We start from the raw sequence: 26,240 nt of genomic DNA, 5'->3' as shown, positions 1-26,240 counted from the left end.
GGAACCTCTATTTCACAACATCAAAAAGGCTGGTTCTTAGGAAGAACAGGGAGTCTGTGGCACCTTCACGTGCTTCAGCTCAATCTTCCACGAGGGAGCCCAGGACAGCCCACGTTCCCTGGGCATAGGGAGGACAAAGGGGATCCCTCACAAAGAATTGCAATTCATCTTTGGTTCTGACAGCTCTGGTGGCTCCTTGTTAGACTGGCTCCAAAGGACTGGTTGGTCTAATTTAAGTAACTTGAAATTAGCCTGGGGCTAAAGGTCCTGGGGAGTGGGGAGCTTTTGTGAAAGACACAAGCATCGCCCTGGCTACCATTGCCTGGGGGCCAAATCAGCACTGGTGCAGCAACCTAACCAAGGCAGGAGAGGTAAGGCTAGTGAATTAAGCATCCTTAAGGGCTTTGAAAAACTACCAAAACCAAGCTCTTGCTCAGGAAAGACCTCAGAAGACTCACCTCCTGATGGCCTTGAGGCTCCGTGAAAGCTGCACTAGAAGGCTGAACTGTTGGGGGAGGTCATGGAGAGGCTTCAGGGTGAATGGATAGGTGGCCCCCAGCAATGGGAAGCTCCCCCCTTATCCTTGGAGCATGCACTCTGACCTCATCCTGTTCCCACGGTGGGAGCCATTTCTAAGGGCGCAGCCCTGAGAGGCTCCTGGCAGTGGTCTCGCCTCCTAAGGCCTCTCTGGAAATTCTGAAGATCCCACGGGCAGGTGGGAGACTCCTGGTCCTTAGGCCAAGACAAGCCTCTGGAGTAAGTCCCCCTGCTTCTTCAGTGTGTCCTCCCCACCCTCCTACCCCCTCTGCCTTCTGGAGTGCCTGCCCCTTCCTTCCTCTCTCCCTGGCCTTCCAGCACCAGCCCCTTGGGATTTCCCTGGAAGCTACCAAGGATGTCAGGGCCAACAATGGGGCAGTCAGCCAGGCGGCTCGGGCCTGGACCCTGGGACAGGGGCATCCTGGGGACCCCAGCTTGGTCACCAGCTCTGTGTGCAGAGTGGTGGCCCGTGTGTCTGATGCTCAGGGACCAGGGACACTCCACGGAAGCGGGGATGCAGGGCAGGCAGTGGGGATGGAGGTGGGGGTGGGGCTGCCCTTGGGCGAAGCCAGGAGGGTGCAGGCTGCCTGAATTAAGGCCCGGACACTATCCAGAGTCTGATGGGGATGCTAAGGGGTAGAATCTCTGGGAAAGCAAGAGAGAAGGAGGGTATACTGCTGATGGGGAGCAAAGCCAGGGGAGCGCCTATGCCATTGGACCGCTAATAGAAAGGACAGCAAAAGCAGAGCAATGGCAACCCCAGCCAACAGGACCCCCCCCCCCCAATTCTGGAAATGTTGATTGTGAGAGAATATGCACCTGCGGAGGTAATTGATTTAGCTGCCAAGTTCAAGCCCGGAAACCAGGCATGGTTGGCACAGAGATGGGAAAGGGGTGCTGACATTTCCCTGTCTGGGCAGGAGGCAGAGAAAATGAGCAAGGTCACCAGACACCTTGCCCTCTGGCAGTGTATGCATGCATCTCAGAGGTTCATGAATCTACCCTTTTATAGAGTGAATTATTCTAGCCTGCAGGGAGGCTGGAGCCAATGAGGGGGGTCTGTCTGGGCTCATGGGACCCTGGAAATCCATCAAGGAGGCACAACAGATACTGAGTGAGTTGGGATTAAGACAGGCCATCTATACCCCTGTCTTTGAGGGCCCTGGTCAGGCCAGATTCACTTGAGGAATAAAGCTAAGATGCTCCAGTCTGCCTCTAGTACCTGATATGGGATGTGGAAATTCATGCTGGTTCCAGCTGTGGGGCAAGACATTTATGATGTTGGGCAATCCATTGCTGGTCTGGGGAAACTGACAAATCCCAGGTATGGACTGTGGGAAAGACCTGAGAGAGAGAGAGAGAGAGAGAGAGAGAATGGGAAAGACCTGAGAGAGAGAGAGAGAGAGAGAGAGAGAGAGAGGAGATTTTCAAAATCCAAAAGGCTATTCCAATCTGCTATAAATTGTGCAGTAAAAGTCACCTGGAAGCAAATGCGGTTTGACCTCACTGCTGCAGGGACCCCACCTGGAAAGACAGAATGGCAGCCCAGTGTTGTGTTTGTTGGTTGGCCTGTGGAAGGCCTTCAAATCTGAACAACGGTGGTTTCGACCTCCCCCACCTGTGCCTACCAGCCCTGAGGCCACCTGCTCCAGCAGGGGCCAGCAGGGGACCTAAGAGATACTCCCCAGATACTCCCCTATTCTGGATTCATGCCTTCCACTCCCTGGTAGAGGACGCAGGCCAAGACTGCATCCAGGAGAGGGCCTCTGGAGGCCATCAGAGCCCTCATGTTGAGCTCACTGTTCACTGGTCCCCACAAATAAACAAAGGGTGACTGCTCTGGTGGATATTGGTGCTGAATGTCCTCTAATCCATGGTAACCCTCAGATGTTTTCTGGACCCTTTAGTGCCTTTGATGGTTATGGGGGGTTGACAGTTATGGTCCTTTTGACAATGCCCCCCACCCCCCATTGAGAATAGGAGAATATTATCTCTCCAATACCAGAGAGTGTACCTGGCAATGATATCCTATAAGGTCAGACTTTGCAAACCTCCATCAGTGAATTCTGCCTCCCGTTAGACAAATCAGACCAATGCTGAGAGGGAAAGCCAACTGGTAACCAGTAAGTCTTCCACTCCCACCAAGGGTGGTGACTACCTAGGGGACATAAGGAAATGAGAGGAACTATCTGAGAACTTCACCCAGTGGGTACTGCACACCCTGTGACAGCACTGTCAACAGCCTGGTGTGAAGTGAAGAAAAACAGCCTAAAAGATGTGTGCGACACCATCAAGTACCAACACACAGTTCCCGAAGAAGAGAGAGAGAAGGAGATGGAAAAAAATATTTGAAGAAACAATAGCTGAAAATGTCCCAAATTAGATGAAAACATTAGCCTCCTACTTATACAATAAGCTGAGCAAATTGCAAGTAGGATAAATTTAAAGAAGCCCACACCAAAGCACAGCATAATTAAATTCCTGATTGTGAAGACAAAGACCCTTGAAAGCAGCAAGAAAGAAGCAACTCATAAAGAACAAGGAATCATCAAGATTAACAAACAATTTCTCATCAGAAATCTTGGAGGCCAGAAGGCAGTTGGACAACTTACTCAAACTGCCGAAAGAAAAATAGCTGACAACCAAAGAATTCTATATCCCGCAAAGCTATCTTCAAAATGGGAGAAATTAAGACGTTCTCAGATAAAGAGTGACATTTTGTTGCTATCTGATCTGCTCTGTAACAAATGCTCAAGGGAGTTTTGCAGACTGGAAAGAAAGGACACTAAGTTGTAACTCAAACTCACATGAAAAACGAACAGTGGGAAATACAACTAGACAGGCAAATATTTAAACAGAAGTACAAATTTATTTTTTAAAAATTCTCTCAATACTTCAGGATTTCAACTCTCGTGCTCATTTTATTTCCGATTCATTACAGGTTCTGAATATTATGGATCCTCGTGTTAATCCTAATTAGAGCCCTCCTATGAATCCTGTGTTCCAGGTAATTTTAATGATCCATTTCCTTTATAAATTTTTGACAGTCTTGTTTCTCATTGTTCATTACTTTGCTGTAGCTAGGGTGAATCTAATGGGCTCATTTGGAAAGTATTACTGCGTCGTTAGCTCAAGGATAATGCTGAGGTCCTTGTGTACTTTTCAGTTTTATCTGCATATTTAGGAATATCGCCAGTGATCCTATGTGTGGATGTGATGCTAAAAAGTGGATTTGAAAATAAATATTAAAAGGGAAAAAAGAAAATAAATATTTTAGGTGATTTTTAAATTAAAGTATAATTGACATACAACATCCTATTGGTTTCAGGTGTATATCAGAATGCTGTGATATTTTTACATGGTACAAAATGATCCCCATGATAAGTCTGCTTACCTTCTGTCACCATATAAAGTTATTACAGTGTTATTGACTATATACCTTATACTTTATATTATATCACCATGAGTTATTTATTTTATTACTGGGGGTTTGTATCTCTTTAGTCCCCTTCACCTGTTTCATCTGCCCCCTCAACTCATTTATAACCCTCTGGTAACTAACAGTTTGTTTTCTGTATCTATAAGTCTGTTTCTGTTTTGTTTTCTTTGTCCATTTGTTTGTTTGTTTGTTTGCTGTTAGATTCCACATGTAAGTGAAATCATACAGTATTTGTCTTTGTCTAACTGATTTCACGTACTATACTAACTTCTAGGCCCATCCATGTTTTTGCAAATGGCAAGATTTCATTATTATTATGGTTGATAATATTCCATTCATCATCTTCTTTATTGATTCATGTATCGGTGGACACTTAGGTCGCTTCCATATTTTGGCTATTGTAAAAAAAAATGCTGCAGTGAACATAGGAGTGCACCCATGTCTTTGAATCGGTGTATTCATTTTCTTCGGACAAATGCCTAGAAGTGAAATGGTTGTATTGTATAGTAGTTCTATTTTTAATTTTTTGAGGAACCTTCATGCTGGCTGCACCAGTTTGCATGCACACCAACAGTGCACAGAGGTACCTTTTCTCCACATTCCCACCAACACTTGTTGTTTCTTGTATTTTTGGTTGTAGCCATTCTGACAGGTGTGAGGTGACATCTCATTGTGGTTTGGATTTGCATTTCCCTGATGATGAGTGATGTCGAGCATCTTTTCTTGTGGCTGTGGGCCGTCTCCATTTCTTCTTTTGAAAAATATCCATTTATGTCATCTGCTCATTTTTTAACTCGATTTTTCTTTTGGTGTTGAGTTGTACCAGTTGTTTACATATTTTGGATGCTAACCTTTTATCAGATATGTCATCTGCAAATATCTTCCATTCAGCAGGTTGTACTTTCGTTGTACTGATTATTTACTGTGCAAAGCTTTTTATTTTGATGTAGGTCACTTGTTTATATTTTTGTTTTCTTTGCCTGAGGAAACATATCGAGAAAAATGTTGCTACAGCTGATAGAGAGATACAGAGAAATCGCTGCTTGAGCTCTCTTCCAGGATTTTTACGGTTTTAGGTCTCACATCTAGGCCCTTAATCCATTTGAGTGTATTTCTGCATATGGTGTGAGAAAGTGTTCTAATTTCATTCTTTTGCACGTAACTGTCCAGTTTTCCCAATACCATTTCTGCAGGTCTGCTTTGGCACGAGACACGGATCCAAGGCCTGGCTGTGGGGGTGTGTCCTCAGGAGAACATGAGGGCATGTTGTTAGTCAGTTAGGTGGTGAATGTTGGCACTGAGCTGGTTCCTGAAGGTGTCCATGTATATAGTCTGGGGGGAGGGGAGTGGAAATGCTGCCTGTCAGCCCTTTTTCTCTTAGAGAATTCTCCCAAAGATCCCTGACCCTCTAGCACAAGCTCTCAGATTACTGAATGAATCTCCTTTCCATATACCTTAGGTGTTTTTCGAGCTGTTGTTTCTCTGCTGTGTCTCAGCAGGGCTGGTGTGTGTGTGTGTGTGTGTGTGTGTGTGTGTGTGTGTGTGTGTGTGTGCTTCTCTTTAAAGGTGGGCTTCAGTTTTCTTTTTTTTTTTTATATGAAATTTATTGTCAGATTGGTTTCTATACAACACCCAGTGCTCATCCCAACAGGTGCCCTCCTCAATGCCCATCACCCATTTTCCCCTCCCTCCCACCCTCCATCAACCCTCAGTTTATTCTTAGTATTTAAGAGTCTCTTATGGTTTGCCTTCCTCCCTCTCTAACTTTTTTTTCCCTTCCCCTCCCCCATGGTCTTCTGTTAAGTTTCTCAGGATCCACATAAGAGTGAAACCATATGGTATCTGTCTGTCTCTGTATGGCTTATTTCACTTAGCATCACACTCTCCAGTTCCATCCACGTTGCTACAAAAGGCCATATTTCATTCTTTCTCATTGCCACGTAGTATTCCATTGTGTATGTAAACCACAATTTCTTTATCCATTCATCAGATGAATGGGCTTCAGTTTTCTATCACCCCCCACCCCCCAGTTTTCTATCAGCTCCCAGAAGTGAGCCCCCTGATTTTTAAAGTTCCAGGTGGTAAGCCTCAATGATTGTGAGAACTTGTGAAATTAGACCCCTCTGGTTTTCCAACCCAGATGTTATGGGGATTTGTCTTCCCCACACAGGTCCCTTCATGCCTGGGGTACCTGGTATAGGGTATGTTTCTCTCATCTCTCTGCACCTGCAGCATCCCTCTGTCCCACAGACAGTCCCACTAGTCAGTTTAGCTCCCAACTGCATCTCTGACCTCCCTTCACTCTTTAGTGTGGATTCTTCTCTACATTTAGCTCTGGAGGGTTTGTTCTTCTAACCCTTGGGTCACTTTCTGGGTTATTGACACTAACGTGAGTGTTACCTATTGTATCTGTGGGATGAGGTGAACTCAAGGTGTACTCTGCTCTCTTCCCTGGAGGTCTTCTCTACCTTTTTTTTTTATTGGTTTGTCAATATCCTTTTTTTAATTTTATTTTTTATTTTTTAAAATTTACATCCAAATTAGCATCTAGTGCAGCAATGATTTCAGGAGTAGATTCCTTAGTGCCCCCTACCCATTTAGCCCCTCCCCCCTCCTACAACCGCTCCAGGAACCCTCAGTTTGTTCTCCATATTTAAGAGTCTCTTCTGTCTTGTCCCCCTCCCTGTTTTTATATTATTTTTGTTTCCCTTCCCTCATGTTCATCTGTTTTGTCTCTTAAAATCCTCATATGAGTGAAGTCATGATTTTGTCTTTCTCTGACTAATTTCACTTAGCATAATACCCTCCAGTTCCATCCACGTAGTTGCAAATGGCAAGATTTCATTCTTTTTGATGGCCGAGTAATACTCCATTGTATATATATATATATATACCACATTTTCTTTATCCAATCATCCATCGATGGACATTTGGGCTCTTTCCATATGTTGGGTATTGTTGATAGTGCTGCTATAAACATGGGGGTGCATGTGTCCCTTCGAAACAGCACACCTGTATCCCTTGGATAAATATATACCTAGTAGTGCAATTGCTGGGTCATAGGGTAGTTCTATTTTTAGTTTTTTCAGGAACCTCCATACTGTTTTCCAGAGTGGCTGCACCAGATTTCATTCGCACCAACAATGCAAAAGAGATCCTCTTTCTCTGCATCCTCGCCAACATCTGCTGTTGCCTGAGTTGTTAATGTTAGCCATTCTGACAGGTGTGAGGTGGTATCTCCTGGTGGTTTTGGCTTGTATTTCCCTGATGAGGAATGATGTTGAGCATTTTTTCATGTGTCGGTTGGTCATCTGGATGTCTTCTTTGGAGAAGTGTCTATTCATGTCTTTTGCCCATTTCTTCACTGGATTATTTGTTTTTTGGGTGTAGAGTTTGATAAGTTCTTTATAGATTTTGGATACTAACCCTTTATCTTATATGTCATTTGCAAATATCTTCTCCCATTCAGTCAGTTGCCTTTTAGTTTTGCTGATTGTTTCCTTCTCTGTGCAGAAGCTTATTATGATGAGGTCCCAATACTTCATTCTTGTTTTTGTTTCCCTTGCCTCCAGAGACATGTTGAGTAAGAAGTTGCTGTGGCCAAGATCAAAGAGGTTTTTGCCTGCTTTTTCCTCAAGGATTTTGATGGCTCCCTGTCTTACATTGAGGTCTTTCATCCATTTTCAGTTTATTTTTGTTTATGGTGTAAGAAAGTGGTCCAGGTTCATTCTTCTGCATGTCGCTGTCTGGTTTTCCCAGCACCACTTGCTGAAGAGACTGTCTTTATTCCATTGGATATTCTTCCCTGCTTTATCAAAGATTAGTTGGCCATATGTTTGTGAGTCCATTTCTGGGTTCTCTATTCTGTTCCATTGATCTAAGTGTCTGTTGATTTATATATTGATTTGTTGAATTATATATTTGGGTGCTCTCACATTTGGCGCATAAATGTTTACAATTGTTAGGTCTTCTTTGTAGATAGACCCCTTGATTATGATATAATGCCCTTCTGCATCTCTTGATACAGTCTTTATTTTAAAGTCTAGATTGTCTGATATAAGTATGGCTACTCCGGCTTCTTTTGTTGACCATTAGCATGATAGATGGTTCTCCATCCCCTTATTTTCAGTCTGAAGGTGTCTTTAGGTCTGAAGTGGGTCTCTTGTAAACAGCATATAGATGGATCTTGTTTTCATATCCATTCTGTAACACTATGTCTTTTGATTGGAGCATTGAGTCCATTGACGTTTAGAGTGAGTACTGAAAGATATGAATTTATTACCATTATGATGCTTATAGAGTTGGAGTTTCTAGTGGTATTCTCTGGTCCTTTCTAATCTTTGTTGCTTTTGGTATTTATATATATATATATATATATATTTTTTTTTTTTTTTTTCTTCATCTTTTCTCCCCTCAGAGAGTCCCCCTTAAAATTTCTTGCAGGGCTGGTTTAGTAGTCACAAACTCCTTTAATTTTTGTTTCTCTGGGAACCCTTTTATCTCTCCTTCTATTTTGAATGACAGCCTTGCTGGATGAAGAATTCTTGGCTGCATATTTTTCTGATTCAGCACACTGAATATATCCCGCCACTCCTTTCTGGCCTGCCAAGTTTCTGTGGATAGGTCTGCTGCAAACCTGATCTGTCTTCTCTTGTAGGTTAGGGATTTTTTTTTTCCTTTGTTGCTTTCCTGATTCTCTCCTTGCCTGAGTATTTTGTGAATTTGACTATGATATGCCTTGTTGATGGTCGGTTTTTGTTGAATCTGATGGGGGTCCTCTGTGCTTCCTGGATTTTGATGTCTGTGTCTTTCCCCAGGTTAGGAAAGTTTTCCCCTATGATTTGCTCACATAACCCTTCTACCCCCATTTCTCTCTCTTCCTCTTCTGGGACCCCCATGATTCTGATGTTGTGCCTTTTTAATGAGTCACTGATTTCTCTGATTCTTAAATCATGCTCTTTTGCCTTAATCTCCCTCTTTTTTTCTGCTTCATTATTCTCTATAAGTTTGTCCTCTGTATCGCTGAGTCTCTGTTCTGCCTCATCCATCCTTGCCACTGCTGCATCCATCCATGATTACAGTTCAGTTATAGCATTTTTTATTTCATTCTGGCTATTTTTTACTTCTTTTATCTCTGCAGAAAGGGATTCTAATCTATTTTTGACTCCAGCTAGTATTCTTATTACCGTGATTCTAAATTCTGGTTCAGACATATTGCTTGTATCTGTGTTGGTTAAATCCCTGGCTGTCGTTTCTTTGTGCTCTTTCTTTTGGGGTGAATTCCTTCAGTTTGTCATTTTGAAGGGAGAAAAGGAATTAATGAGGTAGAAAAAATAAATTAAAAAAATTAAAATTAAAAATTAAAAACACAGAGACAGAAAAATCGAATAGATGATGCTAGGTCGTAGGTGTATTTTGGTCTGGGTGTTGAAAGTGGTTTGACAGATTAGAGAAAAAAAAGGAGGAGGAGGAAGAAAAAAAAGAAAAGAAAGAAAAAGAAAAAAAAGGAAATTGTGTGAGAATTTGAAAAAATGAATACACTGAAGTAGACTAAAATGAGATGATGGGGGTAAAACAGAACTTGAAAAAATATACACAAGAGTAAAGACTATAGTAGAAAAAAATTAAAGAAAAATATTTTTAATAAAAATTAAAAATAAATATGAATTTTTCATTTTCTGTATTCAAGAAAAAAGAAACAAAAAAGAGAAAAAAAAGATTTTAAAAAAAGAAAAAGAAAGAAAAGAAAGGATGGGGCGCCTGGGTGGCTCGGTCGGTTAAGCGTCCGACTTTGGCTCAGGTCATGATCTCACGGTCTGTAGGTTCAAGCCCCGTGTCGGGCTCTGTGCTGACAGCTTGGAGCCTGGAGCCTGTTTCTGATTCTGTGTCTCCCTCTCTCTGTGACCCTCCCCCATTCATGCTCTGTCTCTCTCTGTCTCAAAAATAAATAAACGTTAAAAAAAATTTTTTTTTAAAGAAAAGAAAGGAAATTGTTTGAAAATTTGAAAAAGTGAATACACTGTAGTAGACTAAAATAAAATGATGGAAGTAAAATAGAATTTGAAAAATTGACATAAAAGCAAAAAATATATTTACAAAATTAAATACAAATATTTTTAATGTAAATTGAAAGTAAAAGTGAAGTTTTTCTTTCTGCATTCAAGAAAAAGAAAAAAAATGAAAAAGAGAAAAAAGAAAAAGAAAAAAAGGAAATTGTTTGAAAATTTGAAAAGGTGAATACAATGAGGTAGACTAAAATAAAATGATGGAAGTAAAATAGAATTAAAAAAATTTACATAAAATAAAAAATATAGTAATAAAAATTAAATAAAAATATTTTTAATAAAAATTGAAAATAAAAATGATTTTTTTCTCTTTCTGTATTCAAGAAAAAGAATAGTGTAAAATAGAAAAAAAAAGAAAAAAAAAAGAAAATTGAATAGATAGACCTGCTAACAGATTGAAATAGCACTGAAATTACTTTGTTTTCCCCTAGAGGTCTGTCCATGTAGCTCTTTATAGTCCATAAAGTAAGCAGGTGGTAAGACTTGTGTTCCTGAAGAGCGAGGTTGGCCCAGTTGGGCGGGTCTCAGTGTATCAGCTCTGCTCTCCACTAGATGGCGATGCTAGCCTCCTGGGGTGGATGGATTGTTGCAGTGCTGGTAGGTGCGTATGTGCATGCGTGGGAGTGGTGAAAATGGTGCCACCCAGCTACCCAGTCTGTTCTCCCTTATCAGCAATTGCGCACCCGCCCTCTGTCTTCAGCTCTCATCCACTCCCCACTTTTTCACTGTCCATGACCAGGCCCCGGGTAGTACCTCTCTCCCAAGTTTTGTCTCAGATGCGGCTGTTTTCCCCGGCCCCTTACTTCCGAAGGACTGTAGCTTTGACCCAGTCTGCCCCTCTGCAGGAGGGTCTCACCCAGCAATGGCTCAATGAGCAATGGCCGAATATCGGCTGCACCCAGGTACGCCCGCTGGACCCTGCTGCTGCCAGTGCCCCGAGACTGCGGCCAGGTACCACCCGTCCCACAAAAAGTTCCCAACATAGTGTAGCAGCAGCTTTTCAGGGATTATGGAAAATCACAACACACATCTGGCACCAGGCTTCACCCTCAACGACCTTGTTCCAGCACCAGCGAATGTGGCCGCCTTCCAGGGTCTGCTGGGACCAGGTGGTGTCAACAGTCTCTACCAAATGTCCTTCCAGCAGTGGAGCCACTTTTCCCCGTGTTGCCCAAGAACCTCCCAGACCCCACTCTACTCCTGGGGATTTGCTCTTCCCACGATAGCACCACCAGGTATCGAGCTGCAGAGTTGAAGCCTTTGCACTCCCTTTGTTTACAGTCTTAATGGAATTTAAACCCTCTCCTTTCTCCTTTCTCCCTTTTTAGTTTAGTCCCTGCGGTGGTTTCCAATTTTCCACTGTCTCTCCAGCTGCTTTTGGGGAGGGGTGCTTTTCCCGTATTCTCCCAAACTTCCCAGTCTCCATCCTCTCTCCACCTGCAAAAGTGGTTCCCTACCTCTTGCGGCTTTTTGCTTCCCAAGTTCAGCTCTCTGCTCTGTGTACCTGCTGAATTCTGTGGTTCCGGTTGTGCAGATTGTTGTGTTAATCCTCCAATCAGTTTTCTAGGTGTGTAGGATGGTTTAGTGTTGGTCTGGCTGTATTTCATGGGCGTGAGACACACAAAAAACTTCCATGCTGTTCTGCCATCTTGGCTCCTCTCTCTCTACCCATTTTTAAAATCAGGTTGCTTGTTGTTTTGAGATTAAGTTGTGTATGTTCTTTATATATGTTGGATATTAAACCCTTACCAGATGTATGATTTGCAAATATTTTCTCCCATCAGTAGGTTTCCTTTTTCTTTTTTTTGATAGTTTCCTTCACTGTGAGCAAGGTTTTTTTTTTAATTTTTTAATCTTTATTTATTTTTGAGAGAGAGACAGCATGTGAGCAGGGGAGGAGCAGAGAGAGAGGGAGACACAGAATCCGAAGCAGACTCCAGGCTCTGAGCTGTCAGCACAGAGCCTGACTTGGTTCTCAAACTCAAGAACTGTGAGATCATGACCTGAGCCGAAGTCGGGCACTCAACCAACTGAGCCACCCAGGCGCCCCACTGTGAAAAAGGTTTTTTAATTTAATATTATCCAGTATGTTTATTTGAGGGTTTTTTTTCTGCCTTTACCTAAGGAGTCTGGTCCAAAAAAATCAAAGAGTGATGTCAAAGAGATTACTATCTGTGTTTTCTTCTAGGAGTTTTATGGTTTCAGGTCTTACATTCAAGTCTTTATTTTGGATTTATTGTTGTATAACGTGTAAAATAACAGTTTAGTTTCTTTCTTTTGCCTGTTTTGGGTGAATTTTCAGTGAGTCATTGGGAACTTCTCCTAATCCCTGCCACCCTGGCACACAAAACGTGCAGGCTAATAATTGGGAAATCTCCATTTACAGTAGGATATTGACAGGCTGGATTACAGGCTGAGAAAGGTTAATAGAGTGGAGTGTGTTTGGAAACTATCTCTCAAGAGGAACAGAGGAGACTGATAACATTAATCTTAGAAAAGAAGAGATTAAAATAGTGCTTTTCAAAAATGCTTTTAAATTACTAGAAGACTTTGATTTTGTGACAATTAAAATCCTAAATCACAAAGCTGATAAAAAGGAGAGCTTCTGTGGTTGAAGTGAGGTCAAAACCTTGAGGCTAGTTCCTGGAGCTTAACTCAGCTTCTTTATCTTGGGATCTTTCCTGGGGTTATAGAAAAGCACTTTTTGAAGGCAATAGTCTTAGGTGCTCAACTATGTGATACTTCAAATTTCATCATAAGGAATAAATAAAAATAAATTCTACTGACCTAAAAGAGAGCTTCAAGACTATTTTTTAAATGGATAACTGTCTTATAGTAGAATGCATGGCATAGTGTATGATAATTATTTTAATAATAATACTTCTCTCAGTTATTGGATGATTACCATAGTTACGAATAAGGACTTAGACACCAGAATTCTAACTCTCCCATTTACTAACTGTTTTACCTTGGGCAAGTAACTTAAACTATCTATGATTGAGTTTCCTTATCTGTGAAATGGGCAAATAATTTACCTTTCTCATAAGTTTTATGTCAGATGTTTAAATAATTTAATATCTGTGATGCATTTACAATGGTGCCTGACACTTAGTCACTACTAATTATGGAGTGTATGTGTATACACACACACACACACACACACACACACATACTACTAATTATGAGATATGTGTATATATACACATACTACTAATTGTGGGATATATATGTGTGTGTGTGTGTGTGTGTGTGTGTGTGTGTAACAAGTCAATGCACAAGTAAATAAATCTATGAGCAAATATTTACAGAAGTTGTGTAAAAGTTAATTATTTATAAAATTAAAACCACAGAGGTTTAATGACAAAGGAGAGTTTAAAACATCCCTGTTATAGCTAAGGAAGTAAAGTCTAACATTGTATGTGATAATGAATTTGTGATTTTTTTTATCAATGCACTGATATTCATCTCAGTCACTTGACAACAAATAGATAGGTATTTTCTCTTGCATGATTCTTAGATTTAATCCCTTGTGAATGTATTTTGTTCAAATGAACATCCAGTGTCAGAGCCCAGATATATGTGGATTATTTCTAGTATACAAACTTTAAAGGAAACCTGTTGTGGTGAGTTCTTTTTTTTTTTTAATGTTTTTATTTATTTTTGAAGGAGACAGAGAGAGCATGAGTGGGGGAGGAGCAGAGAGAGAGGGAGACACAGAATTAGAAGCAGGCTCCAGGCTCTAGGCTGTCAGCACAGAGCCCAATGCAGGGCTCGAACCCACAAACTGTGAGATCATGACCTGAGCCAAAGCCGGATGCTCAACCGACTGAGCCACCCAGGCACCCCTGTGAATTCTGAATACTGACACTAGATCTAATATGAGGTTGTATGACAACAAATGTGCAAGTGTCTGAGTAGAAAGGAATAAAATACCAAAATTATGGAGGATGCAGAATAAACCAGAAGATGCTCCCAGCTGGGTCCATGCTAGCAGTCAGATAAATCACTTAAGTTACAGCAACAATCCGGTGCGATTAGTGAAATAGGAAGTTAGTTTAGGGTTGAAACATCCTGTGCAGCTTAGTGACTCTCCCCTTGTCTTCCTCCTCCTGATGGGAATGGAAGAAGGGTGTGGCTGAACACAGCAAGCTGGGACCTAGGCAGACATTTTCCCGGGGAGCCTCTTTGACCTGAATCTCACACTAACAATGACAAGGAGTTTGAAGTAGAATTGAAATGATTCATTATTATTCCATAAATCCCCCTTAGACATTGCAACTGGGACATCAATCCAGTAGAAAGATTCCAGTATTATCAAGGGTGTTCTTTGGATGTTAGAGATCATTTTGAAGAGTTTGTCTAAGTAAATAAAGTTTCTCTGTCATAGGATTTCCTTGCCTACATCTTCTTCTCACATAAAATATTGATACAAAAGAGAGCAAAAATGCTAGGCATTGTATTTTCTGAGTAATAGGTTTCTGCCAAATGGCTTCAGAGGAGGAATCTCCGATTCGCAGAGCTTCCTTGAGGGAATTGCCACTCTCCCCCATCTGGGGTGAAAAAGCAGAAAGTCCTTGTGCTAGGCTTCTAAGATGCCCCTGCTTTTGAGTGTTAGGACAAACCAGCCCATCTGGCTTTCACAGTAGTGTTGCTAAGTGCTGCCATTCAAGCAGATGGATTCTTGGATTAATAAATGGGAAGGACCAGCTGATGTGTTGGCTATGCTTATCAAATATAAGGTGTAAAGAGTTGGAAATAAGTGTTTAACGAGCTTTCTGACCCAATTAGTATCACCTTCAAGGACATAAAAGCTATCAACTGGTTTCAAAGAAATAGAGAACGACTTCCATTCTGTATCAAAAAAGATCAGCAGACTTTGAAGGAGTAAGACAATTATTCCGACTTCTTTTTAAGATGCTACGGTAAGAATAAACACGGGGAGTTGACTAGTGAAAACAAGACAGAAGACACTGTGTCTATAAAGAAGAATGTACCCAGGAGAATGGAAAAAGAGAGCATGGTTTCCATTGATTTATGGTTTGGTTGAATGATCAGTTCATACATTCATTCACTCAGCAAATAATTATTGAGTATGTAACTCTAGGATTTTCCTTAGTGCATTTTTCTACACTCATCTCCTGGCATTGATACTTGTGTCTCCTTTGCTCTAACTAAACTGAATTAATTACAGTTCCTAGAAATCACTGTGCCGTGGTGTTTCCCATGTAGGTAAGTACGTGTTAGTTGGGAATACTCACTTTCCTACCAAGGACTTTCCTAATCGTTTTCAAAAGACCTTATTCAAATTTTACATCTGTGGCATCACCTAAGACTGCTTAGGGCAGTCGGTGTACCTTTTGCTATGTTCCTACAGTCTACAACTTTGCAAATGCCACGATTTTGGAGAACAGAAGAGGAAAGCCATGTGAGCCACCCATGTGCCAACCAAATCCTTACATACATTTGAAGAAAGGAAGAGAGAGAAATCCATGGTGGAAAAACTAATTCTGGAGGGGAAAAAATGAGGGAAGAGAAAGTAGCTTTGAAACTCCAGGTGGTGTCCTCCATGATTTTCAGGAGGATAATGCCTTCATCATAAAGAGAACAGGAATGCCTAACAGTGCAAGTGAACCCTTGGAGAAAAGGAGTGGCTGAGCTAAGACGAACGTGCTAGGGTCTGGCGGGAGTGGGGTGCGGGGCAGAAGGCAGAGCTGAGTGTGAAGCATTTGAGCTAATAAAGCTGCTAACTACCTACCTGCATCACAGGCAGGTGATTCACGGCCACTCTGCCTTTCAAGGCCATTAATGCCCCGTTTAGAATATCCAGGAGATGGATTACTGTACTAACTACTTTGCACACTGGATTTACAAGGAGGATTTAGTGGAATATTTCCTCCTCCTATAAATCACACTATGAATATTGATTGTGGTGCCCTCTACTTATCTAAAAGTTTTATGTGAATTATAAAGGGAAAAAAAAGCCATGACTGTTTCAGTGGAAGGATTTCAAGGGGAAGGATCTTGTCGAGAAAACAAATCTGTGGATGTGTTCTAAAATATGCCAGGCCAGTGTTATACAGTGAGGGATGAGTATATAACACAGCGCAGCCGATTGGGACCAATTTATTAGATGCTATACAAGTGCTAAACTGCCTTAAATCAATAGTTTGCAAGGCAGCAGAAGGTTGGGTGTAATAAGTCATCATCTTAATGAAATATAGATTATTCCAAAACTATTAAACAAGCAGTTGGTGTCAGGAAAATTGTTCACTTTTTCAGAGCTAAACAAAACCATCTATTTTAGAGGAGGGAAATCGATAGACATCTGTGGCTTGGCATGGAGCGTGAATATATAAATAAATGTATAGCTAAAAGTATTCATTGACACCTCTTTGGATTCTACTATCTTCATCATTACTTAATTTCTAAACAAATAATTTTATACGAACTGTACTGAAGCAGAGAATAAAAGCAAATGCTTCTCTTTTCCCTAATCTTCACTTTCCTTTCCCTGTTCTTTCTCCGCTGCCTCTTTGCTGCCATTCGTAGAGCACCTGTTATGTGATCATAGATAATGTCCTGGGTGATTTGTGCGAGTTAATTTAGTGTTTAAAGTAGTGCTGAGAAATAGGTAGTGCTACTTTGTGCCACGGTCCAGGTAATAGGTGTCCAGAGTAATTATATTACTGCCCAATGTTGAACATTTAGTCGTGTAGAATTGGGCATGCGATGCAGACATTTGAATGGGCTCTGTTTCAGGGGTGCCTGGGTGGCTCAGTCGGTTAAGCGTCCAACTTCGGCTCAGGTCATGATCTTGTGGTTGTGAGTTTGAGCCCCATGTCAGGCTCTGTGCTGACAGCTCAGAGCCTGGAGCCTGCTTCCAATTCTGTGTTTCCCTCTCTCTCTGCCCCTCCCTTGTTCATGCTCTGTCTCTTAATAATAAATAAACTTAAAAAATTTTTTGAATGGACTCTGTTTTAAATTTGGAGATCTCAAAGTCTTTCAGATAAGTCTCTCCATGTGGATACCAATGTGCTTCACGCTACCCAAGTTCCTGTTTGCAGACACGCACCTACTGTAGGTGGCTGCAGGGGTGAATCCCATCCCAGAGCCCATCACCTTCCAAACAGGCATGTCCCAATATGGCACCTGTCATCAAAGTAACCATGGGTCAAGGTCAATGATACAGATTCCCCAGGTTTTGCTGAAATTACAAGTGAGATTTCTAAGAGGAAGCCTGGAGACTTTTCTCTCATTCCGTGAGGATTTCAAGGTTGGGAAACATTCAGATAACATATATCTTAAGCTCCTTGCTGAGGTTCTTGGGTTCTGAAATCTGCCATAAAAGCCTCATATGCTCTAATAAAGGAACAAGGAAAACACTGCAGTGTTTTTTTTTTTCTGTTAATGTGACCTTTCTTTCCTTTCCATTTTATCTTCTTGGTCTCTCTCTCTCTCTACCACGTTCCATTTGTGCCATCAGTATATCCCTGACCCTCACCTTTTAGTCATAGTATAGATATTTCTTTTTTAAAGATTATTTATTTTGAGGGAGAGAGAGAGAGAGAGAGAGAGAGAATGAGAGAGAGAATCCCAAGCAGGCTCCCTGTTCAGGGTGGAGCCCAATGCAGGGCTTGATCTCATCCACTGTGAGATCATGACCTGAGCCAAAGTCAGAAGTCAGACACTTGACTGACTGAGCCACCCGGATGTCCCAGTATAGATATTTCTAGTAGGCTTTCATACATTCATTTACTTGTGCATTCAACAAATATTTACTGAATGGCTATGTGTGAAAGCCATGGTGCTATTTAATGATCCTGATGACATTATGAGATAGACTTTAAGATGATGGCATAGGAATGTTCCTTTACTTAAATTAAGTGGAAGATCCAGAACTTGATTTAAGTTGGGAGTTTGCATCTTTCCAAGGGACTTCCTTATGTGTCAGCTCACCTGAACCTTTAATAACTCCAGTATTCCCCTCTTAGGACAGATTTCACTTATTCATTTACTTAAAAAAAACTTTTTAAGATGTCTTTTCATACATGGTGCCAGGGATAAAATGTTAAGTTTAAAGGAAACATAAACACTAGCTTTCTAAAGCTTGGAGTGCTGGGTAAAGCAGTAACCAAATATATGATGACTCTTGATGATGAATGTTAAAAAGAAAGATAAAGATTTCTAAGAGAGAACATAAAGTGAGCCAGAACCTTGTTGGGTTAGCACAATTTCCCTAAAGAAGTGATATTTGAGGTGATTCCTAAAGCCTGAAAACCTGGACAAAGTGGAGAAGCTCACCAAGCGCTCAGTGCAGCAGCAGCAACAGCTTGTGCAAAAGCCCTGAGGCAGCAGGATGCTTTGCATCGTAAAGGAAATGAAAGAGCCTCTGTGGCTGTGCAGAAAGACCCAAAGGTGAAAGTCATTAAACATACACAACAGAGGCAGAAAGTGCAAGCTATACTGAGTTTTCAGGTTGTGAGCATTTTGGTGTTTATTCTTAACGAAAGGGATATGCAGGAAAGATATTGAATAGAAGAGAGATGTAACTAGCCAAGTTGAAGGACAGGAGGCTTGCTCTCCGCCCCAAGACACCTCCTCCTCTACGGTGGAATGTGACCTCGTGTGACCTTCAGAGTCCTGTCTGTTTGACTTCACAACCACACCCACATACTCACTGCTCACCTCCACTGGTGTCTCATTCACGGGTGTCATTTCTGGGAAAAGTTCAAAGAAAGCAGAAGCTTCATGCATTGTCCTGCGAATTATACGCCCAGTCTTGTGGGACCTACCCGGATATAAGCAGGTGGCTGTCGTCCAACACGGTCGTTGGAAACTTACGACTTTTGTAGGAGAGTGATTTATTTCTTTTGGTCCCTATATAAACTAACCAAAGTTGGAGTCATGTCAGGCTCATACTGAGAAAAGGTAGGAGGGAAATCGGAAAAGCAGGTGGAGAGGTGGATTTAAAGAGCACCATGGCAGATGTGTGCACAGGTAACACAACCTACATCAGAGGACCTGGCGGTGGAGGTGAGGCTGTGTTGAGCGGGATGGCTGCAAATTCACCCAAAATGACTGTTCAAAACAAGAATGGAGAGATTTATTTGGCCTTCAAACAGAGCTTCCTCCGATCAAATGGCACAATCGGGAGAAAATCATACCGCAATTGGAGGTAATGCATGTAATCTGTAAATGCTGGGAATCATGGCTGCTCCCAGCAGCCTACGATGGATTGCATAATAATCTTGTACAAATCCACACCAAATGTTATAAAGTAGGAACTCCAAACACATTCATCTTTCCTGGCAAACCGATGCTCAATTTTTTATTAAGTAATGGGTGGTAAAAATGCAATTTGCTTCTGTTTTTACTCTGAATACCAGAATGCTCTGAAATAATGTTTTTTAGTCATTTTCCACGTTCTGGAGTTTTTGAATAATTGATTTCTTCACCCCAGCTACCATTATTTAAACAATAGATGTTTGCCTTCATATTCTTTTTTGTTTCCTTCAAAAATTCATGCGATTTTTTAATGTGTGCCACTCCCGGTTCTATCCTGCGTGATGGTGTAAGGTACATGAAAAGCAATGAATGAGCTTCTGTTTTTCATTATCCATCAATGCATTTGTCCACGTGTATGTTGCAGAGAATTTGTTGGAAATAAAGAGCACGTATTTAGTGATCTAACCGGAGCCAATCCATGATGACGTGTTTGAAAATGGGCTTTAACGTTTCAGGAAAGATAGTATTCTGACGTGGGCACTTTTTAGCTGTGTGACCTCGGGCAAGCCGCTTGCCTGGTGTCCTTTCAGTCTGTCTTTGCAAATGGGGGCACAGTAGTAATTCTTACAGCACTGTGGGAATGCGCTATGTGATGATGCCCACTAGGCTGTCTGCAAGAGAGACTCCTTTTCCCCTTTAATAATTTCACCCAAACTCAAGTATTTAATGATTCTAACACAGATAAAAGCTGGCAAGACTCAAATTTCCTTCCTACCAAGTGGCTCCGGTGATCATGGAGGAATAAAATGCTGATGACATCTCCTCTGATTTCTCAAGGCTGCTCAATTCAGCTGGAAATAGCAAAGCGCCAGGGTTCTTCGTAGACTCTTTCAGCTGGCAGTCCTTTCTGGAAACACCTCCCAGCCCAGCCTCTGTGTGGCAGTTTCATGCTTCCAGCCCTCGGCCCAGCTGGAACCCCAAAGCGTTGGGAAAGGAAGAATACATTCATTAGCATTTAACACTCAGCGAACATCATAATTTTGAAAACTCCCTGCCTCAAAGAACTGACACCCTGGACAATTAATGTAGGAAGACACTTTGGCACTTAGGAAAAAAATAAATCTTTCCAGGCCCAGTTGGTTTAGAAAATGAAGGAAGCGGGGATTCGAGGAGGCCCTTTCCTTCTTTTCTGGGCAACTGTTTACATTATAATCCTTAGCATCCTGAGCACTGTTCTAAGAGCATCGTCCGAATTTCTATCAGCGGAAAAGTGTTCCACGGCCCCCACGTTGCTGCAAGGAAGGTAGCGGAATCAAATGCCAAGAGGCGGGTTCCAGATAATGAGTCTGTGTCCTGTCTTTGTGCACAGCATTCCTTCTATCTGGAATATTTTTCCCATTTGTCCTTCACATTCCCGCTCATCTGTCCCCTCTTCTAAGAACTTGCCCAGACCCCTTCTCCACGTGCAGACCGGTGATTCCTCGCTCAGAGTTACTTGACATCTACCATCACCCTCTGTGGAGCCCAGTGCTCCATGGTGCATGAGTGTTTACCATTGAAATTTAATCCTCACGAGAGAGAATTAATGCACTATTCTTTCCAGAGTGCAGGTGTTGAAACCCAAGGACTTGGGTTATTTGCCTGAAGTTTATACAGCCAGCAGGTGCCTGGACTTGAACTTGAATCCAGATATACCTGGCCCCACTTTGGGGCCTCTATCCTACCCTACCTCACCATCTTTTGTCAGAACCCCTTTCCCAATCCTGAAGGGGTGTGTAGATTGCTCACACCTGTTGTACCCTGGTATTTTGACTGAGGCAACAGTGGGTGACATAAGAGCCCTCCAGATGTAGATCGTTTGGTTTGCAGAAGGACAGGCCGGCATCCAGTTTCGGGTTCTGTCTCATGGCTTGGTTGCTTTGGCTAATGCAGTTAAACTTTAAGCTGCAGTTTCCTTGGGTGGCAAAAGAAAAACACAGCACCACACGCCCATGAATTTTTGCATCACAGTTTTGTGAGAGTTCATTGAGCTATTGATGTAAAGTGAATCACACAGTGCCTTTTCTTTATCTTTAATATATTTTTAAAAGTTTGTTTTTGAGAGAGAGAGAGAGCAGGGGAGGAGCAGAGAGAGAGGGAGAGAGAGAGGGAGAGAGAGAGAGAGAGAGAGTCCCAAGCAGGCTCTGCAGTGTCAGCCCAGAGCCTGACGCAGGGCTTGAACCTACAAACTGTGAGATCATGACCTGAGCCAAAATCAAGAGTCGGATGCTTAACCCACTTAGCCACCCAGGTGTCCCATAAAGTGCCTTTTCTACAGTGTCAATACATGATCACTAGAAAGATAATAGTAGTCTTATCATCATCATCTTAATCAGATTTCAAAACAGGAAAGGAAAGTGAATTTAAAAACAATCTGAGTCCACTAGAATGGTCTGGGCACGTGTACATTCCTCTTTTAAATGTCCTTCTCCATAACCTTCATATTAATGTATGCATTCATTCAACAAATATTTATTAGGCAGCTGCTATAGGGTGGGTGCAATCCTAGTGCTGGGCTTGTCATGCTTCACATTTTGGGTTAACTCACTTCTGCAGGGAAGCATCTCCTGCCCACACGATCTAAAATACCTGAGGGACGTCTCTCTTTACCTCCTTGTTTGCTTCCTTCATATGCGCTTGTGTTGATTTTGTTTTTCCATTTACTTGCTCTGTGTTTGTCTTCTGCATGGAGAACAGAAACTGGGACTTAGCACAGTGTTCAGCTCATTGGAGTTGTCCAGTCATTAAGGCATGAATGGCATGGGCTAGAAAAGAGAAATCTAAAAGCTGTCAAGTACAAGAAACCAGATCAATGAACCCAAACTAGAAGTATACGTGATATGATATGTATATGTGTGTCTGAAGAGAGAGAGAGAGGAATATTACATAGACAAAAGTCAGGAAGAGCAGGTAAAGAGCAAATGAAGTAGAGAACAAAATATATCACAAAATGCTCCCCTACATCTAATACCCGAGGGAATAAGCAAAATAGAGTAAAAACCAGTGAAGTTATTTAGATACAAAATTAGACAAGGAAAGGATTGTGAATTAATAGGTGACTAAGGGATAGAAACAAAATAGTATGGAGTAGAATAATCCTGGTTATATAAAATATTGCACTCCATCATGCCCCCACACCTACGTAATTGTTTACATTCATTGAAAGGTACTTGGCATGATGGCTCCACTGCTGATGGTTATTTTTTTTTAAGTTTATTTATTTTTTAAAGACAGAGAGAGAGACAGAGAGAGAGAGAGAGAGACAGAGACAGTGCATCAGCCGGGGAGGGGCCGAGAGAGGGATACACGGAATCTGAAGCAGGCTCCAGGCTCTGAGCTGTCAGCACAGAGCCCAGCACAGGGCTCGAACTCACGAACCATGAGATCATGACCTGAGCTGAAGTCAGAAGCTTAACCCACTGTGCCACCTAGTCACCCCTACTGATGGTTACTTTTAAGTAGTGAGGCTTGTGGTGAATTTTTTTTTGCCTTCATTCTTTTGTATGCATTTACATTTTTTAATAATCATGTATCATTTGCGTGAAATAAGAAATTTATTTTTCTTCAAAATGAAAATAGACAATGACTAGATTCTAACAGTGATTCCTTCTTAGAGATACAGATAAGGATGATTGTCATGTTATCCTCTATAATTTTATGTATATTTTTCAATTGAAATTGAAACTTTTTTCAATTGAAAAACATAGAGCACATGCTGAATTATCTGAGACAATCATACAAATCAGTTCCTGTGGTCCTCTGGTGGCATTTATAGGCCAGCTCTGTGGGGCAATTGAGGAAATGTGTAGGTCAAGTTTGAAGAATTGGAGCAAAGGTAATACACCTTGTGTATTGATGCATTCGTGAATTTATGACAGCATTATGAATGTATTGGTTTATGTGTCTGTTCTGCTAGACTATGAGGCCCTCAGGACGGGACACTTGTCTTATTTCTTCACTTCCTGCCGAGTCTGACACATTATTCATGCTCAGTAACGGTTTCTTGAAAGAAAGCGCATCGACTTAGCTCTAACCGGCTGTGAAGGCTTAGCCATGCCATGTAACTTCCCTTTGTCCCTCTTGATAGGAACATCTTCTATTATTTTCCCCATCAGCAGTATAATGTGGCCTGTCCTGCTCTAAGAATCATGTTTTCAGGTGACAGAAATCCTTAGATACTCGACTCAGGTAAGACACTTGGGCTTCCTCCCAATAGAAGCAGGGCTTCAGAATCTCATCATATGCTTCGTTTAATTACTTGCCAATTCACAGCGTTGAGTTTCTCATGGTGCTAATGGAGCCCCCGAGAAAGCTGAGAGAGTGGCATAAAATGTCCTCGTATTTTAATGGGGTTGGGGGTGGTAAGTGTTAGATATAATTTAATCTATGGGAACTAATAGCTTTTGAAATAATGATGCCTCTTGACTATCGATTTGAAAGCTACTCAGAGTAATTGAACACTTATTCCAACTCAGAGAAGTGTTGCTTATTTTTTCGTTCTTGATTTAAGACTGGAGTGATCGGTTCACACTTTAAGACACCAGTGGGCGGCACACAATTATGGCCTAATTCGGTTATCACTTAAAAAAAAATTACGTGTAAGCTTCAAACAATGAACATGCATCTTGCTATAGGTATATGTGTTTATATTAAAATTATATGTCTTAATGTATTACCATATGTATTCATATATATATATATATATAGCACATTTTGATTTTTAAACATGAGAAAAATATAAGTGAAAGTTGTAATATTTTCTTCTGGCATCCAGCAGACCAATTTGAGCATCTATAGAATGACAGCACTCCACTGAGGGGACAATTTACTAATCAATGGCTTGAAATATACTATGTGGGGCAAATCCTGACTCTTTCATCAATTGGTTCTGAGACACAGGGGGGATTTTGTCCTCTCTGTAGTTCATTTTTCCATCATAAAATGGTCCTCTCTCTGCCACTTCTGTCTAGTATGGAATGTTGCCTCTGTTCAGCTTTTTAAATATTTCCTTGTGGGGGCTATCTGTCTCCCCCACAAAATTGCTCCTAGAGCTCAGTACTTTGCTTTCAACCCCACCTGGGGCTCCAGGAAGTTCCAAGAAGGTCAAAGGAAGACAGTAGTATTTATTTCGTTTGCTTTGTCTTGTTTCCTTTTATTCAAAAAAAATATTTATTGAGTTCTTCCTATGTACAGATGACTGGCTTATAGGAAGTACTCGACAAATATTAGCTGCTATATTATGTATGATAGCATCTTGAGTGGAAGGTAACATCCTACAGACACCCGTCTTTTGAGTGTGTTTTATGTGTATCCCATTGTACTCTTCATTCTGTCATCATCGTAGGATTATTTCCTGCAAGAGCTCTAAAATAGACACCATTCTGCTCAAATACCCATCTTCAGATTATTTACATATGTATTATACTTACCTTGTCCTACATTTTTCAGTTGTTGATTAACAAGTGTCCTAAATTGTAGTCTGGCTTATTCTCCTGGTATTGACTTGCTTTTCGTTTTCTCTCCGTAACATGACCTCCAGATTATCCTGGTGGTGGGATTCCTGCACACAAGTGCTAGAGGGACTCACATGTTCTAATGCAGCAAAACAGCCATGCAAATGGTTGCCAAAAGGTACACTGGTGGAAAATTACACAGCGAAAGAATAGGTTCTGAGGCTCTGTTCAAAGATCAGACAAAAGATACACAGAAGTTCTATGAATCCTAGAACCTTAACATATTAAGATTCAAGGTGTGGTGCTTGGAAAACCCACCTCCAAATTCTCTGACAATCCTCCCACTAAAGGTGAAAGGTGATTCCTTTCCCTGTGAATATGGGCCAGCCTTTGTAACTCTTTATAATGAATCGAGTGAGTGGAAGCAATGCATTGTGTGACTTCCAAGGATAGATTAGAAAGGGGATACATCTTCCTGTGTCTCCCTCTCTTCTCCCTCTCTCTTGCAATGTGGCCTGGAGCTCCAAACTGCCATGTAAAAGGCCACCTACTCTGAAACCACCATGCTGGAGAGCCCACATGAGGAGCCAGACTGGAGGATCTCATCTCTTCTAGCCTCCAGCCCCAGCTGTAGCCTGCCCCTGCCGATCCCTGTTTCACTTGTGCTTTCATGAGAAAAATGATTATTGTTATCGTTTTATGTGAGCAAATATCAGGGTGGTCCGTTGTGCCAATAAACAGAACACAAGGATCGCTCAGGGAAACAGGACGATATACGCTGAAAAGGACAAAGAACTTTCCAGTCCCATAATGATGCTATGTCCCCAAATCCGCTTGGCTCCATCTGTCTTCTGGGTTTTGGGCACTTGCTCGTTGGAGAGCCCAAAGGTTCTGTTCTGTCATCTTCTAGCAACGCTGTTCTCAGTGTCCATCCCAGGGAGGATTGGGCTTCAGGAGGGACTCCGTTGTGCTGAGAAGAGCCACCTGCGTCAGCTCCAGTGGCTGGTGTGATCCGACAGGGTCTATAGAATCTCTGGCTTCTCCCGGCAGCATATTGTTCAGGCAGAAGAGAGTCTTGATTATCACAGGATTTAATAGATACGGGAATTCAGAAGGACGGATGTGACCTATGCTAGCTAACATTGTTTTTGCTGCTCTGCGTCTATCGGTTTATCTTCTGGTGACCTTAACTTAATTTCCTTTACTGTTTTACTGCTTGGAACATGGGTTTATTAAATATGGGCTGTTCTCTGATCTATGAATTTTAGATGTGAAGAAAAACACTAGAGGTGGCTTAGGTGACAAGTGACGGACAAACCCAGGATCCATAAAATCTCCTTCTGAGGCTTCTGGGTAAATTTTTGTGTTAGAAAATCCCATAAGCTACAGGACGACTCTAAATGATAGCATACACATTTTTTTCTTGATATGTGCTTACTGCTTTGTTATGGGGGATGGGGTCATTACGTGGGAATGGCTGAT

General features: G+C 41.6%; 1 long non-coding RNA gene across 1 annotated transcript in view; it reads left to right on the top strand.

Moving 5' to 3' along the window:
- Positions 1-3,546, top strand: part of LOC122211218 — a 53,318-nt gene extending 49,772 nt beyond the window's left edge. Inside the window, exon 3 of the long non-coding RNA XR_006198568.1 lies at positions 3,479-3,546. This is a non-coding gene — a long non-coding RNA (uncharacterized LOC122211218). The remainder of the gene's footprint in view (positions 1-3,478) is intronic.
- Positions 3,547-26,240: the final 22,694 nt, after the last annotated feature.

This window comes from Panthera leo, chromosome F2 (genome assembly GCF_018350215.1).
Source record: "Panthera leo isolate Ple1 chromosome F2, P.leo_Ple1_pat1.1, whole genome shotgun sequence".
Taxonomy (NCBI): Eukaryota; Metazoa; Chordata; class Mammalia; order Carnivora; family Felidae; genus Panthera; species Panthera leo.
This window is presented reverse-complemented; position numbering and strand designations above follow the sequence as displayed.